Source organism: Leptosomus discolor, chromosome 6, assembly GCF_034619465.1.
Source record: "Leptosomus discolor isolate bLepDis1 chromosome 6, bLepDis1.hap2, whole genome shotgun sequence".
Taxonomy (NCBI): domain Eukaryota; kingdom Metazoa; phylum Chordata; class Aves; order Leptosomiformes; family Leptosomidae; genus Leptosomus; species Leptosomus discolor.
In genome coordinates, this window is record NC_141396.1 from 20,570,386 (window position 1) to 20,587,988 (window position 17,603).

Consider the following 17,603-nt stretch of genomic DNA (forward strand, 5'->3'; position numbering starts at 1 on the left):
TATTGCCTAACCATCGGGATGAAGGAATGAGTCAGATGAGCAAAGTTATTTGCAAGTACCTACAACCTAGGCTGGCACTAGTGATTTCAGGTCTTGATGCTACACTCACTGCAAGGTGCAGCACCTCTGTCAGCCTTTGTCGACTTAGCTGATAGGTACAAGATGAAATCAATTGAGCATTTCTAGGTCCACATCTTAGTCCTGAAAGTGTTTGCAGAGTTTTGAGTATTTGATCTAGATTGCACTGAACTGAATTCAGTCCCACCAAATGCCTTTCCATTGGCTGCTGATGGGTTTTGGGTTACACAGCTAAGACAGGTGACATCCAAGTCATTTAAGGGCTGAGGTGCCACCTTACCAAGTGAATTTTACCAGTGTGTGGTGCATTGAGGGTGTGTGCTGCAGGGACCTCAACCTGGCACCTATCACCTTTACTCTGGCACTGGAAGGTATCCAAGCACAACAGTGGCAGTGCTGCTCAGGGGGAATCAGCTGCACTGACCAGCTGTGTCCCAGGGGCTGCAGCAGCCTAGGTGGTGGTGTTCACAGGTGTCTGTGCCACACTCTGCACCACAGAGACATGCTACTGGCAGCTGAAGTCCCACGGGCTCACGAGACCTAAACCCACACATCATTGCAAGACATCTGGGAAAAACTTCCCCTAGTTGTTCTTGCATATCTGTCATGTTGCTAATCATTTTATCCCAAGTGTGATCTGTTTGCCTTGAAGTCAGAAATACCTTCCATTTGTGGAGTTAATTCACAGCCTTAACAACATTAGAAGGCAGGTTTTTGTGGTCAAATATATTGCCACATTAATAACTTTAGAATATTACGTGAAGCACAAAAAGAAAAGAGAATAAATTAACAGAAGAAGCCTGCATGGCACACTAGAGAATTAAAGTGCCATTTTATTACACACACCTTAGAGTTAAAGTTTTAATTTTCTTTTAAAAGATCACAATATATCATTTTCATCCTCCATGTTCAAAAATACTTAGAGAGGATGATTTGTTCTTTGTTGTAATGTACAGGACAAATAAAGCTGTAGACAAGTGATGTTGACCAAATCCCTGCAATTTCACAGTGATAACAGAATTGTTGTTATTGTTTGTATTCATTATTGCTCTAATAAGGGACTTTTCTCCAGTGATCCTGATGTACTTTAAATACAAATGAATGAGTCTTCCCTAACCTCTTGTGAGCTGTTATGTGGTCTTATTTTACAAAGGGGTTAAAAGGAGGACACTGAGGCAGAGAGGGGTTACTGGCCTTATTTTCACAGGAACTGACTTTGAAGCCGTTCCTAGTTAGTGGTTTGGCTCAAGTCAAAACTCTAGCTCTAAGTCAGAGGCAGCTCCAGGAATTATTCCTAGCCCCCTTCTTAGGACATGCCTCCCTGTCCAGATGTATGGCTGCATACATTCATACAGTACAAGTACAGTAAGCACTGCCACTTGCAGGTTTCACTTGTTCTGCTAAGTCTGCACTGAGGAGCTTTCAAAAGTGGAAAGGCATTCAGAGGCATCTTTTTCTTTTACAAGCTGCAGACATTTGCCTCTTAGTGAAGAAGGTCACAAACCAGGCATAGAGATCCCTGTGGGGATCACTGCAGCACAGTTTCCAAACGGCTCCTCAGTCCAGCAGCTCTCCCCACTGCCTTATATTGCAGACCAGCAGAGCTATATTTGTAGACAGATACAGGGGTTATGTTCCCAAGAGCCTCTGATGGAGTAAGTTCAGAGAGTGTTGTCATGATGGACATGCACACATGTGCCCTAGCAGAGTAGAGGTCAGCCATCATTCATGAATATGTGGAGACCATTTACAATCCAGTTACAGCATATGCTAGTTACACGTGATCCCCACCCACCCTGCTTTCTGCCCAGTAAGCTGCTACATTTTTAATGTATCCATTAGCTCTTGGAACAATTGACAGCTTCAAGACTTTGCCTGCAATGAGCTCCAATGTAGAAATGTCAGTTTCAATCACAAGTCAAATGGCTAAAGATTTTGAGACGAGATATCAATTCCAGAAGATGAAGCCTGCCCAGTCAACCCTACACCTTTAATATAACTATTAATTATTCATGAATAACTATAAATGCACCTAGCTCCTACAATACCATTTGTCTTTGGAGATGCCCTTGCTGAAACTGCAGGTAGGTGTCTGTGTTTTTCTCTTTCAGTGTATCTGCACCTGAAGCAAGTTTGCTGGCCCTAATGCTTCTGTTGAGTGTCAAAAAATTCAGTGTTCAATGCAGACACACCATCTTATCCCCAAAACATATCAATTTTTGTTTCTTTTAGCACAAGTAATGATTCTTTCATTTAAAGACAGTGCAGTTAAATGGTTTCTAGATAAGGCAGTCAGACCTCAGTCCCCCCAAAACCACCTAAATTCATATTCACAGCTGAATGCAGAAAAAAACCCTGAAGCTGGCTGGAGTAGCAAAGGCTCAAAGTGCCAAGCAAATAGCAATAATATGAAGAATCTGCTGTCTTGAAATCTTGTGGTTTTAAGAGATGCTATCAGCCTCACCAGCAATGAAAAATGTGCTCTGGTATGAGATAAAATTATGTTTCTCTAAGTGCCATGTGATTCAGTCTAGGAGCAGAAAGTCACCCAAGGCTTTTAACTGAAACATCACTGACAATTACAATTTTGTTACCAAAAGTTGGCTCATTTTTAGTGAAAAAGTCCAACAACGGAGAGATACAAGTCTGTCCTATCTCAGGCGGTTCAGCTCTGCAGAACTACCATGAATAGAAAGAAGTAAAATCATTCTTCTGTCACTGAAGGAAGCCATGCACACAGTTTGAACAGCAATTTAAATCAATTTAGAAAACAATTTTGTTCAAACAGATCCGTCCCTTGGTATAGTTACTTTGATTTTAGCTTGACAGCACTACTTTAGCTAAATGACTGACTGAAGAAAGAGCAAAGCAGGTCACTGAAGCTGCAATTACACATGCTGAGCCAATTGCTGCCAAGCCAGTCAGGAGGTTAGTGCCCAGCAGTGTTCTGGCTTAACCTTAACACCCCATCTTTGCACTCTGGATCTTACTGGTCCCTTTGGATTCCCCAAACCTGACTCTGCAGAAACAGCAGACTGAAAGTCCTCCCAGTAAGAACCTACACTAAACTTCATGGGCTCATTGCTGCACCTTACAGTGAATATGATGTAAATTGTGTTGGCTTAAATTCCAGTGAAATGAGTGATGTTAAACACATTTAAGTTAAGCCATACTGACCTGTATGGACGTATTCTTATTGTTTGAAACCTTGCTGGCATGCTTAACCATAAATACCAGTAGAAGCTAGAATGCTCTGGGTTCACTTTTAGCTAACAGACATATCCACTGCACACGTTGGTTTTGGCAAACCGTTTAATTTGAGCTTCTGGGAGTCACCAGTACGTTCCCGGAGGTGGAGAGAAATATTTACTGATAGCGAAAGGAAACCAAGTAAGAGAGATATTTTCATGGTAAACTACTGCTAGCTGGAAATTATAAGAAAGCTTAATAATTTTAATCTTGAACAACAGTTGCATTTGGATTAAGAAATGGGTCTAAACTGCTCATTTTTATGCTGCAGTACTGTCAACCGGAGCAAGGCATTATAGGGAACTCTGGCTACATGAATGTCACTGTTGCTGTTATGTTCCTTTCTTGATGGTGTCCTTCTCAACTGGGACATGGGCCGGCAATCTCCGGACCAGAGAAAGGGTCCTCTATCACACCACACATACCTCTGGGTGTACCCTGTCACAGTGTCAGGATATGATTCTGATACTGCTTTCAGTTCATGTGAGGCTTATCTCCACTTTTGCAGATGAGCAAGGAGATAGCATCCTTCCTTTCCCTGTCTCATTCTCTCCCCCTTCTACACTCAGAGTTTCTGAAGGGATAGCACATGCTCTTGCTTTTTCCCACTTGGGAGCAAACAAGTTATTTACCCATAACTAACTTCCCAGCAGGAGCACTTTGGACAAATACATTTCAACTTGTTGACAATGTGCTTTTGTCGGTTACCATTCCCAATTATATTCCAGCACAACAAATGAATGACAAACCTTTGTAAATGTGAAGGAAACCAGCACGAACGCCTTACCAAAATCAGCTTGCTGATATAAACCTTCAAGAAACTTCTACTGCAGAGAAATGTTCTGGCAAAAAACTCCACACATTGAAGTCTTTCCTCTGTGAGATGATGAATCCCATTGGTCAGATACTCACCACTAACGGTCTATATACAGTCGGCTAGGTAGACAGAAAAAAATTGTATTTAAACGTAGCTAGATGGAGGCATGGAGATTTATTTTTACAATCCTACACAGCTGGAGAGAGTCCTGGGACCAGAGTGAAGTCCTGACCCTCTGGACCCATCTATCTCCTAGACAATTCTCCCAACAACAACCAGAGGAGACCTTGATGATGCAACTTCTTTCTTGCACTTACTGAATTGCTTTAGTTTTCAAGTAAGCCTATAGTACCATAAATGCTCAATTTAGGTATAGCAGTGTGTGTTTAGTTCACATCTGGCTTGGTGACTTCAAAAGGGAAAATGCTCTGTAAGGAAGTGTCTCTTACTGAAGGGGTGAGATGGGGGTTGTGCATGAGGAAAGACTGCCTACATCAGACTCCCAGAGCAGAGGTTCTGGGTAAGGCACTTCCAGCTCTGCACTGCCTGGGCCATGGGACTGGCACTCTGCAATCAAGTCACTCATTGCTCTCTTGAACTTAGACACTACAGGCAATGCCAAAGCAAGCAATCAGACCTCACAGCTTTATCACACTCCAAAGTCCTATTTTCAAAACCAATGTGAGCACTTAGAAGAGTAAGTCCTTATTAAAATTACTCTGCAAGTGGCACTAAATCTTTGGCACTTTTAGAGTTGTATATTGACCTCTGCTTGTGCAGTATGGCCAGCAAACCCTTTCATCCAGCTGCTGACAGCCTATCTGCTGAGCACAGCTCCTCAGGCACCTAGAAAACGTTCATTTCTAAAAAAGATAACGCCAAAACTGATCAGGTCTAGTGTTAGCAACAGACCAGCTCTGAGAAGGAGGTTGGGCAAGAGACCCTGGATCTTCCCTGCTACCAACGTTCCAATGATTTCTATGCCTCAGAAAGAAGGTGGTGCTGGCAAGACTCCACCTCAGTCCTTCTGCATGACAGAGTCTAGTCTTCTCTAGCATCCTTCCATACAATGATCCCCAGATTATCTACAACCCGATTTATTTCAGTCTCTGCAAATCACAATGAGTCCAGAAGATGAAACACACCAGAAGGTGACAAAAAGACTCTAAGTCTTCCCTATCAGGGATTTCAGAAGGAAATGCGGGATGCACCTATTTCATTGTGGTAGGAGAAGACTTTGAGATGTGCAATCTTCACATCTATGCTGGGAAGGGCAGGCCAAGCCCTTATCCTGAGGAAAAAAAAAAAGAGAAGGAAGACATTTTTGTTGAAAACTAACAGATTAGATGTTTCTGCTGTAATACCATGGAGCTGAAGAGAGATCGTATGTGTGCTCAGAGGAATGAGCAAATCTTCGTAAATGCTGATGGACTGTAAATAAATAAATGAAGTATTAATCATCACTGCTATCAAACTCTGGGAGAAATCTATCTTTGTATTATTTGGACAAGGCTCTGTCATTAGTTCAACCTTGCCATATTTAGAAATTATTAGTTTTATAGCAGGTCTGAAACTCTATGCCAATGAGACTGTGATTTCAATGCATATTAATGAGACAAATAGGGGGAGGGGAAAGGAAGTTGGTGTGATTCCCTTATAGAGTAGAATGCTAAATAAGAAGATTCCAGCTGTGCAACAGGAAAGTTAAAATGGTTTGTTTGGATCATTAATATTGCAATGAAAACTAATTAAACCTAGAGCTACAAGGAGGAGCTCATTAGAGATTTGAATAGAGGCAGCACAGCACACAGCAGCCTCCAGTTTTAGCATTTGCTTTTATCACACCAAGTGGGATAGCGAGAGTTCACTGAACAGCCAGAAGATAGTCTGAAGAGCCAAGGCGATATGGACACCCAGTCCAGGGGATGTGACTGCATGAGGTAGCTGAGTGCTATAGGCCTTCTTTGGAAAACACTGCATGAGCTCTGTAGCTCTGTAGAATAAGCCAAGCCCTTTTACTGGGTCTCTGCTCAGACTAACATCACTGTGCTCTTTACTGTCACCTCCAACTCTGGCCTTGCCTCCTGCAACATTACGACTTTGCCCCCTTGTCTGACCTGACATTTGAAACTTTACCTAAAGTTTCTCTCTTACGAGGAAAGGGTGAGAGTCCTGGGCCTGTTTAGCCTAGAGAAGAGAAGACTTAGTGCTTACAAATATCTAAAGGGTGAGTGTCAAGAGAATGGGGCTAGACTCTTTTCAGTAGTGCCTAGTAACAGGACAAGGGCCAATGGGCACAAACAGGAACACAGGAAGTTCCATCTGAACATGAGGAAAAACCTTCCTTTGAGGGTGACAGAGCACTGGAACAGGCTGCCCAGGGAGGCTGTTGAGTCTCCTTCTCTGGAAATATTCAAAACCCCCTGGATGCGACCCTGTGTAACCTGCTGTAGGTGAACCTGTTTTAGCAGGGGGGTTGGACTAGATGATCTCTGGAGGTCCCTTCCAACCCCTACCATTCTGTGATTCTGTGAGTGAATAATGATCAGACTGCGTCTCCCTAAGCCTTGCATCCTTGCAGCCTCAAGTAAATGCTGCAGCCCCAACTAAGCGGTTTATTACCTGTGCTAAGCGCTGGTAACAGTGCTTGCATTTCATCTCAATAAAGGCTGCAAGAATGAAAGAATAACCTTTAAATGCCTACCATAAAGGACTTTGTGGGAGGCGGGGCCTCATGGACGAAAGACACTTTGTAATTTTACTGATGTTGCCTAAATGTTGCTGGATTGGGGTCTTGCTGGTGACCTGGAAAGTTTAAAAATCCTTTAGTCATAGAGAAAACAAAATAAGATACGAAAATGACACACTAACCTGTACACATGTAACTCAGATGAGAATTTTCCTTGGTGAGTTAGATAGCTGAATGCCAAAGAAACATGATAGGAAGTGAGCCCTTGCCTCCCTTAATCTCAGTGTCAGATCATTTGAACATGGGGATCACTGAAAACCCTCCCACTTTCAAGTCAGAAGTTTCCCACCACTATAGGAGGTGCTGACTCAGTTTATCAATTTTCCCCATCTTTAGACGTCAGGGAAATAAATCTTGAGCAAAGCACTCTGCTGCATTCACTGTTAGGCGACAGTACAGCCGAAGGGGCTGGCAGGAAAAGAAGCTTAGAAAAGCACAAAATAGACAATTAATACTGAAGATCCCAAGAGATGAGAACGGATTCAAACAAGTCAGCAAGACATCAGCTCCAGCCCAGCCTGCATTTCCAGGCAGATGTTATCAAGGCATGGACTTCCTCAGATAGCCAAGAAGAAAGACATGGAAAAATGCTGTAAAACTAAAATCAATGGAGATGCAAAATTCATTTTCAAATATGATATCTAGGCATCAGCCCACTCAATCTATGCCAGTGAAGACCCTCAGAAGTGCCTCTGCCACAGCATTTCGTGGCGGGATGCACAGAGAGGCTGTTGGACAATGAAAATTGTTGCACACCCTGCAGAGTCAAACCTTTTGCATACCCCCAGTCGGTGCCAGCAGCACTGTGGGGTCTTCCCTGCAGACACTGAAGAGATGATAGATGCCTCCTGTCTGTTTAACACTATGCAACAAAACAAGCTGAAATGCTCTACAGAAAGGCTGCCAGGCAGAACCCAGAGCTGCAGAAACAGCCCCCGAGGCTGGAGGAGTGGCACCTCTGTGAAGACCTTTTCCCCAGCATGCCGGTAGTGGATGGTGGCATTTAAGGATACTCATCGTCAAAGGGGGATGATTTTCTGTGGCCGACACTTGCATATGTAGATGTGATCTCTTCATCACTCCTCACCCTGCAAACTCTTGCTTTGCTGAACCCATGAAGAGACTTAGTGTCCCTAGGCTGTCTCGGGTTACAGCAAGTCCACAGCCAGAATAAGAGCCCAAGTGAGGCAAACATGTACTTCAGATTGCTCTTGAACACAGGAGTCCCAACTTAAATTTAGATTCATGGGCATACACTGGACCAGACTTACACAAACCCTGCAAAATTCACACCAAGAGACCTGAGGTAATGTTCTCTGTATGGTTTCCACCTTTTCCCTGGGGCAGAAATCAGTGAATTTGTGATGATGGCACTTCTTAATAGACTGCAATCCTGAGAACTTACATTCCACTTTCTATTTTCCCCTCCTTGATGCTCCCCCTCAACCAAAGTGCTCAACAGCATAGTTTTGGAATGACAAACATCTACCCAGGCTTGAGTGACTGCAGTAACCTCACATTCCCTTTTCTGGTGCAGCTTGCATAGTACAAATTCACATAGTTCAAAGTCAGCCCTCGAATACTTCACATGCTTGTTCTGTTCTTCCTCCGCAGAGATCAACACCTTTGAGCAACACAGTATTGCCCCTGAACTGGTCTGTCTGATATAGTTTTGATTGACAAACAAGGACAGTGACAAACAAGGGGGAAGGAAATCAAGAAACACGTTATGGCCAAGGGCTTGATTTCTGCAGAGCAATGAAGACCGGAGAACCCACTAACTTCACATAAGCTGTGATCAATGGCCACCTTGCATTTGTTGTCCACCACATAAGGCTTTTAAGAACATCTTCAAATAAATCTGATTCACAAGGTGCTCTGTATGAGAGGAAGCAGGCGAGTGGGGGACTGCAGGCTCAATACAGATGGACAATGCAGGGAAATGGCATCTATCTGTATCAGTGGTGCTTCAAGGATTCAGTGTGAAAGGCAGTCTTTTTTCAGATTCCTCCTGTAAGATTAATTTATGTTGTGATGCAGGCAGATGTTAGTAACGTAGTCAAAGTTGAAAGCCTTGGCTGTCACTTGATCATGCACAGTGATGATTTTACTAGCAAACTGACCATGCACTGAGATGCTGTTTAATTAGCCCATCATTAATACTGCCTCCATAGGAAAGACCTCAGGCCTGATCCATCAGGAAGACAACAAGGGTTAGATTCTCTAACCTAATTTAAGTATCTTAAACCATAATGCAGGTGCTTGAATTCCTGTTGAAGGAGCTAAAACAGATATTTGCATAGCTAAATCTATATATAAGTGCTTAAAGAAAGCAGGGAGGTAACTAGAAACATATTTAAGTCTCTCATTTCAGGTGTCCAAATTTGGATTTTGGTACCCTTCTTCCTCGTTTGTCCATAAACATATTTCCACTCACTCTGCTTGGCATGCCACAGCAAAGCAGGCACAGCCCCACCATGAAGAGACTGAGATTTTTGAGAAGCCTCTGTCAGGGCCTTAAAGCTTTCAGCTTTCCACAGCACCATCCACAAAAGCCAAATGACTGTCTTCACAGAGAGATAATGTATTTGGAGGGAATATGCATGGAGATGAATGATGAATGGCTGTGTTATTTTAAGCTGGTGTTTATGAAGATTGCCTAATGACTTCTAGTACTTTTCAGTGTTTGTTAAATGTAAAAGGAGAAAAATCACATACTTCTAATCCCAAAGCAGAGCAATTGGCTTGCTTACAGCTTATTTTATTCCATTAAAGATGCAATATCTGCTTTATCTCAAGAGAAGCCCCATCTTACTTATGCCTAGTGTAAGGGAAAATATTAGTTAGCACCAAAACGGGATGCAGTTAAGTCTAATGTCATGTCATCGGCATTGCTTATATTATAAACAAAGTAAGTGGCAATTACTTTGAGGCAGAACTGGATAGTTTGTTCAAGTGGCTCAGCTTTATGTGCATTCAAAATATTTTTCCAAAAACAGGATTGCAAGAGTAAAGTGCAACACATTCATACATTTGAAGAATAATATAAACGTGTTGTAGGAGCCCATTTGTCCACTGTTCACCAGTTATCACTGCCCTTAGCTAGCAGTCTGATGTCAAATGATTCCCTTACCATTAAAACAAAAAAACACACACAAAATCCAAGCTGAAGAGTTCTACTTAGAAACTTAGCAGTTTTTCTTGTGGAAGTTACATATCTGACATTTCATGTCTCCTCTTTTGATGGTTGAATTGACTAGTCAAAAAAAAAAAAAATCCCTATATACATCAAATTTTTGCTGTGCTAGTACAATGGATCATTCTGTCCTCTGGTTACAGCACATCATGAGAATGCAGTTCAGCAGGTGACCCAGCCAAGAGAGGATAACAGGGACATGAACAACTCTTATGGGGCATTGCATCTGCATTCTCAAAAAGGAACAACTGGTGTTTTTTGAGAGTTCATTCTTGACAAAAGCTCAACCTTTCCTCATTTACAGCACATTTTCTTGAAAGATTTATTCTATTGAAAACCCTATTTTACATCTGAGTTTCACCCATTCCAATACACACGTTCCTCAGTGGGCCATTTGGAGGAAACAACCTGCAGACCTTTGGCCATAAAGAAACTGACTTCTCCTGCCCAGGAGGACAGCAGCAAAGAAGCAGAGTAGGTTTTAATTTGCTAAGTAGTCATGTCAGCCGTGACACTTACACTTATTCTCACCTTAATGAAGTTCGTGATTTAACATGAGGTAGGCAGACAGACAGTTTTCTTCCTGCTAAACTAGAGAGATGTGAGGACAGTTGTGCTCTCTGAGAGGTACCTAGGTACTAAGGGTAAGCACAATTTTTACGAGAGAAATCATCAATATCTCGTTGAAAGACACATTCTGTCCCCAAATCCTGTATCTTCAGAGCCAGATGCTATGCCTTTGACACCATTACTTTTGAAATACTAATAAACCACTTAAATCATCATACAGTGAAGAGCTGCTTCCCCCACATTCAGCACCCAGCACAGCAAGTGGCCTTTTTGCTACCCACCCAGACCAGCAAATGTAGATTCTCCTGGATCAATGTGGGGAGAAGTCAGAGGAAATCCTGGTGTCCTGCCCTTGCTCTGTGAAACAATGTGGCTTGTTCATTCAAATGCCTCCCTAGACTGCAGCTGTTGCATGGAAAGAAATGGTCTCTGTGGTTTCATTAGCAAAAATGGTCAAATTAAGTTTCCCAGTTCTCCCACCACCTCCAAAACTGCATCCTGTCCTATGCAGGACTCAAAGGACCTATTTCACTTTCCTGACACCAGCGTAATTAAGACAAGAAAATACACACATGCAGACAAGAGCAAAGCACCAGATCACATCCACTACAGAAACTGAAAGCAAGAGCAAATCTTGTCAACGCTGCCACCTTCTCCTCCCATCCACGTCCCTTGATTCTTCTTAGTACCTCTAAAAACTGTTAATATCCCTAACACCTTAAGGTATTGTATTGACTCTCTACAATTACAAGGTAAACACATCAAGAAAATGCAAAGTTAAAAAGCAGGAACTGTGACTACACCAGGTGTCCTCTCTTGCTCATTTCATGTCCTGCTTTAAATTAGGTGAGCACTAATACATAAAAACATAAGTGTTTCAGAAGAACAACAATAGAAACACTCTGTTTTGGCTACAGTGCCATTACTTTCGTATAGTTTGACTTTCACATTTCTTTCCTGGGCACACTAACACAGCTATTTATGTTCATATTCTCACAAACACTGACTGAAGATTGCGCTCTGTCTCCTGAGTTAGCAGTAGAATAAACAGTCTGATTTTCAGAATTACAGAGCACCTCTTGCAGAGCAGTAAATCATTCTGCTCTGTACTGTGACTACAGCAGCAGCAAGAAGAATTTAAGTGAACAGGACACAACATGATAGTGGCTGGGATCTGCCTCCCAGTCCTGAACCTCTGTGAATTGCAGAACATCATCTGCAAAAACCAAATCCAAGTTTTCCCTTGCATTAGAATCACATACTGTCTGAAGAGGGCTAAGCAAAATCTTGTGCCTTTGCAGTTACTTCAAAATTGTGATCGTTTAACTTCCTCTGAAGTATAACTATAGCTTCAGATTTTCAGAGTCTGTGGTGTTTGGGTTTTTTTTCAATAACCACAATGCCCTTGGAAGTGTTTAGCCCAGTTTACCGATGTATATTATTCACATTGGCTTCACAAAGTCCAACATGCTTATACAGAATACAGATGCATAGGAAATGCAAGAATATTGGATGGAAATTGGACATACTTTATATTTTCTTTCTCTTTCTCTGAATTTTCCTGGGCATTGCATTTTCCTCCACCACCACACATGCCACCTTCAAAAAGTAAACACACAGACATTTGCAGAGGCTGCTTAGGAACTTTCTAAGTTATCATCATACACTTCAAAGGTATTTTAAGACACAGCTGAGTGTATCAGAATGTGCAACAACGACAAAGCTGGGCTGCCTGGGATGTTTTGTTCATATCGTATGAAAACCTACATAGGAAAAATTCCAGCAGTGCTGCCTCAGTAAAGGAACTTTATCAACACAGGCCCTCCAGCAACTGAGATGCTTGATAACCAGAGGAACAGACAATATTATCCAGTGAGTACTGGAGCCTTCACTTAGGGTCACACAGTCCTAAACTTGTTGCTCAGAGAGCCCAGTCCCCCGCAAAGACACCTTTAATCAGCTTTGTGGGATTGTTGCTTCCTCCCACAGCCTTCCATCTCCTCTAGCACCTTTCCAAATGCTGCAATATCTCCACTGTGACTCACGGTGCTTCAGAGAATATACAGTATGTGGAGGAATCTCCTCTTCCAGTAGCTCACTCAGACAGATTTGAGCAATGAAATAAATGTAATATAGAAAGGATTTCACACAGGCAGATGAACTTACCGACATCCACATGCTCTGTGAAGAGGGTTCCTTCTCTTCCTGGAGCAGACTTTTAACTCCAGCCTGGAGCTGACCTGTACAGAGAGGAGCTGTTAGCCAAAGCCAGCCAATGAAAACATGCAGGCACCTCCTTCCCCAGCTACACCTAGCTTTCTGATGGAGTTGGACCAAGTGCTGAAAGGCACCTGCTGACGCTTACGAGCAGCTTTACTGGGATTAATACAAGTTTGCTCTGTGTTTGGCACAGTGGGTAAGTAGTAAATAAGGCCTTAGTCCCACTGAATGATAGAAGTAAAGACACATGTTGAACAACTGCCTTCTTCACTCTGCCTCATTCATTATCCATTTCAGATGAGGCGAGGGTCTGTTCTTGAAGTCAGGTGGAGATGAAACAGGTAGGACTGCATACCATGGGACCATATTGCTAAAGTCTATACTATCATGGAAATATGCAACAGGTTGAATTAACATATCTTATATCTTAAATTTCACATGGTGGCACAAAATATCATTTCCAAAAAGCTTGTCTTAGTGCAATACAGTTCTTCTAATGTTATTTTGGTAGTGTTACCCAAGTATGTGTTTTTGTTTTGGTTTAAAATATATAAACAAATAAATAAATCCAGATTTGGTTCTCTGACTTTGTAAAAACATCTGTTCAGGCATCATCAGCAGAGTTAGACTATTGAATTTTCCAGATTGTAATAAGTATTTTCTACTCGACACAAGAAATCCATCCATGCAACAGAGAAGGACACACAGCTGAAAAAACAATGGGTTATCCACATGGCAGTATACACAGTCTTTAGACAACCAAGGCAAAAATATTTCAGGGTATTTCCGAGAAGCAGTGTGGGTGAGAGTTGGGGAACCTTAGGTTCTCTATGGCATGTTTCCCTACAGCAACATGGGTTATGTGATCACACAGTCTACATGTGTGTTCCTCAGTCCTCCCAAAGGTATCTGAACCTATTGAACTAAATTTGGGAGAGGGTTAAGATCTTATCCAATTGGTGAAGGTTTTGTAATTTTAAAAGAAATTTCCCACCTGCTAGCTCTCTGAAAGATATCAGAGTGGAAAAATAATCTCTTTTGGGGGAAAAAACCAAGTCAGATCAGATGGTCTCAAGTTGCTACTAAAAAGTGACCCGATTCTATTGAAAATAAAACAAAATCAAGCTACAAAAAAACCCAGACCCTCTGTCTCTGTTGACTATTATTTGCAACCTTTTTTTTTGGAAGAATATAGGCCTAATTCTTAGTCTTCTCAGTTCTTTTGACTTTATAAACTTTTGCTCAGTGTGTTCCCACACTCATCTTTCCCAGTGACTCATGGACTACTATGTCTAAGGCAGGATCCTGACCTCTTTCCTATTTCCTTAGCTAAGTGAAACACTTCCCAGTCATCTCAAACATAAACACATCATCTTACTTCTAGACTCTATCAGCTAACTGACAAGCCAGCTGGGATTTTATGAGAAGCCTGGAAAAGTCATTATTAATCTTTTTGACCTAAACAAACTAGTTCATACTAGACAATTTGTCTCCAACTTTTATAAACATTTTATACAACAGACTATGGATTTGACTATGGTTGTCTAAGACAAGACAAGTAAGAATACAAGTTTCTGTAAAACCATTCCTCTGACCTGTAATTTACAAATACATATGAGTCTGTGGACTCTGTTTAAGTGTCAGCAAAGGTTTTCCTAAGAAAATACCTATAGGCCTAAACGCACTACCTGGAGATTGATACCTCTCCTAGAAAATTTTTAGATGAAACCAGAATGGAATTCAAATCCTCTGATCTAAAGCAGAGGAAGATGGGAAAAAACCCTGCTGCCGTTGCTCGTTCTCTCTGTATGCTACCTGGAATCCCAGCCTATAGGAAATTAACAGTTAGACACAAGTAAAATGCCATAGAGCCACTTGTTGCAATGGCCATGCAGTGCAAGTCCCCCCACTAAACACACACATAGAGGAACAGTGAAAAAGCATACCACCCTGACCATAAGATCACCTCACTGAAAGCCCTGCTATGCTGTGAGTAGGTGCCAAAGCTCTCCAGCCGAATGATGTCAGTACAGGAAAGTACACATAAGAAGGGGAACCACAAGCGCTGTTGTCTGTACTCAAGTCTGAGCTATAAATTTTGTCATCAGGAGACAGTATCAGTAGGTTCCCCAGGATCCAGACCATGCCTATGGCACAGTGGCAGGAGCCTGAAACTCAGCCTAGAATGAATTTGACTCTTTCCTGTAAATACCAGATATGCACCTTTCAAGCACACAGACTAGCCACATATTTCCCACAAAAAGGTTTCTTCTTTAACTCAAATTTATGTCTGCCTACCTGTGTTTCATCCCAGCACATAATATGCCCATTGCTATGTGTTAACCCAAAAGATACACAACTTCCCAAAGTGATGTGCAGGTGCTTTCCTTCATCACGGAAAAATTTCCCTTCTGTTGTAATAGCCTTTTTTCCTGCTGCAGCATAACACAGAATCAGTCTGGTTTAGAAATACAAAAAACCCTCTTCACTGGGAAGCAAGGAATAATGACACATAAATGCAGACTATCTGAATTAATAATCCAAATACACCCGATATGGAAGAAATTAAGCTCAGTAAAAGTTGTAAGTTCCATGAGGGACACCACATAGTTTTATAAACCTAAGAACAGAGCAAGATTTGGGGCAGGACATCTGCAAATGAATAGACTGCTCAGCCAAGCCATGGACTACTTTGGCATTATTTCCTGCTGTTGCACAAACGAGGCTTGAGTACACACATCCCATGTCTTTTTACTTTGTCTTCTTGCACTTCTCTGTGTTGGCAATAGGACTGAGCTTACAGTGTCCCTCAAGAAAACACGTATTTAAAATGTAGCAGCACCTCTGTAATGTAACATGTTCCTTCAAAAGGACACAGAGATGGAGGGGAAAAAAAAAAAGGAGCAAGACTGAAATGTTGAATGATTTCCCATAGTATTTCTTAATGTCAAGGGAAGAAGGCATTAAATAACTGGTGCAGGCTTGTTTCCCTTTGTTAACACACCCGACATCTGTGATTCTCCTGCTTGCTGAGATGTGGAATCCCTCCCAGTTGTCCCAGAAGCTCAGAGTCCTGACAGAGGAGGAGTTGGAGAAAATAGCAAAGGAAGAGCAGCTGTGAGTTTTCAAGCATAGTTTCCATTTGTTCCGGACGCCCAAAGCAAAAGCACCTTGATTTTTGCCAGTAACCAGCCTGAACAGGTTTTCTTCAATTTGTTCCATGATGTGACATGACATATTAATGGAAGGCAGCACATCTACGCACACCAGACGGCCCTGAGGCTGCCTTATCACCACTGACACCCACCAAGCCAAGTGCACAAACACTTTCCATCTTTTTCCAAGCATGTTTTTCAATCAGACTTCAAGACTTGCTTGGCCACACTCCGAAAGCATATATCTGTGTCCAAAGACTGGATTTCTGTGAGGATGAGCTCTCATTAAGAGCTGTTAATGAAACAAAGGAAATGACCCCTTGGATCAGACCAATGAATCATTTCACTCCACACCTGCCTACAGTGGCCAAAACAGAAGATGCTAGAGATGGTTACATAGGTCAGTCAGTAACAGAATATCCTCACCATCCTGGAGGATATGCATCCCACTGCGTTGGAGTTTCCTCTTTCTTTTCATGTAGGTTGAATTGACATTATTTAAAGAGCTGTTGTTTATTTGATTTGTCCTGATGAAACTCTTCATTTCACAACATTTGCTCTCTCTTCCCTTGCTCATTGCTCTTAGATTCTTTAATTCATGCTGTCTATAGCTCTGTTATGGATCCTTATATTGTTGCCACGCTGAAAGTAACCTGAATTTCCTTCTCTCTGCTTAACTCCTCAATTTGTTACATGGTTTGCCCTTTAAGGACCTACTTGCACAAAATCATGTGGATAGTCCTTGTTCAAGCAACTAATCCCAGTGAGAAGAGAAGCACTGCTATGTGGGTAAAGGCTTTGAAGAATGTGCTCCTAAATGCCCAAATCCCACTTTTAGTTAAGCGGTGTAAACCTGGACATCTCCACAAATACAAACCAGGTACATCAATTAAAATAAAAAGCGAACAAGCACTTGCATATCTAGTCCCTCAGAATCTTTTAAGAGGATCCTCTTTCTGAACCCACCACAACTATCCTGGCACCCCACGCAATCATAAGCTGCTGCACTGGTCTTTGCTTTGTCCTGTTTAGTGCAGTTTGATTCCTTTTTTTGCACATGCGACGAATTCCACAGAGAATTAAAGTTTGCCAGAAGGACAGATTTCTTTTGAACCTTGCATAGAAGAGAAGAAACAGCATTTTAGTGTGCCTCTAATTACAGACACCATGACAGTTCGCATGTGTAGCAATAAAAATAACCATAAACCTACCTAATCATTAAAGTAAAGCAAACAACTCCTCTCTGTATCATCATACACAGGTACTGGAGTTGCTAATAAACCAGGAAGAGCACTGAGGCACTGGAGGAGCATCTTTCCTATCTCCACAGTTTCTTAAACAACTTTAGAGGCACATTTTTATTAAGTATATGCAAGGCAGATGATCTTAAACCTCAAAAAGAGTCTGTATAATAATTGTGTGCTCTTCTAATGCTCTCCCTAGACCTATTCAGAGTCCATTCTGAAAGACAATAATATATCAAGAACTTCTGCAAACTTCCTCCTAATGAACACACGCCAATTTGAGACCAAGAATTCTGGCCTCGGAGGACAAAATAACCACTGCTTT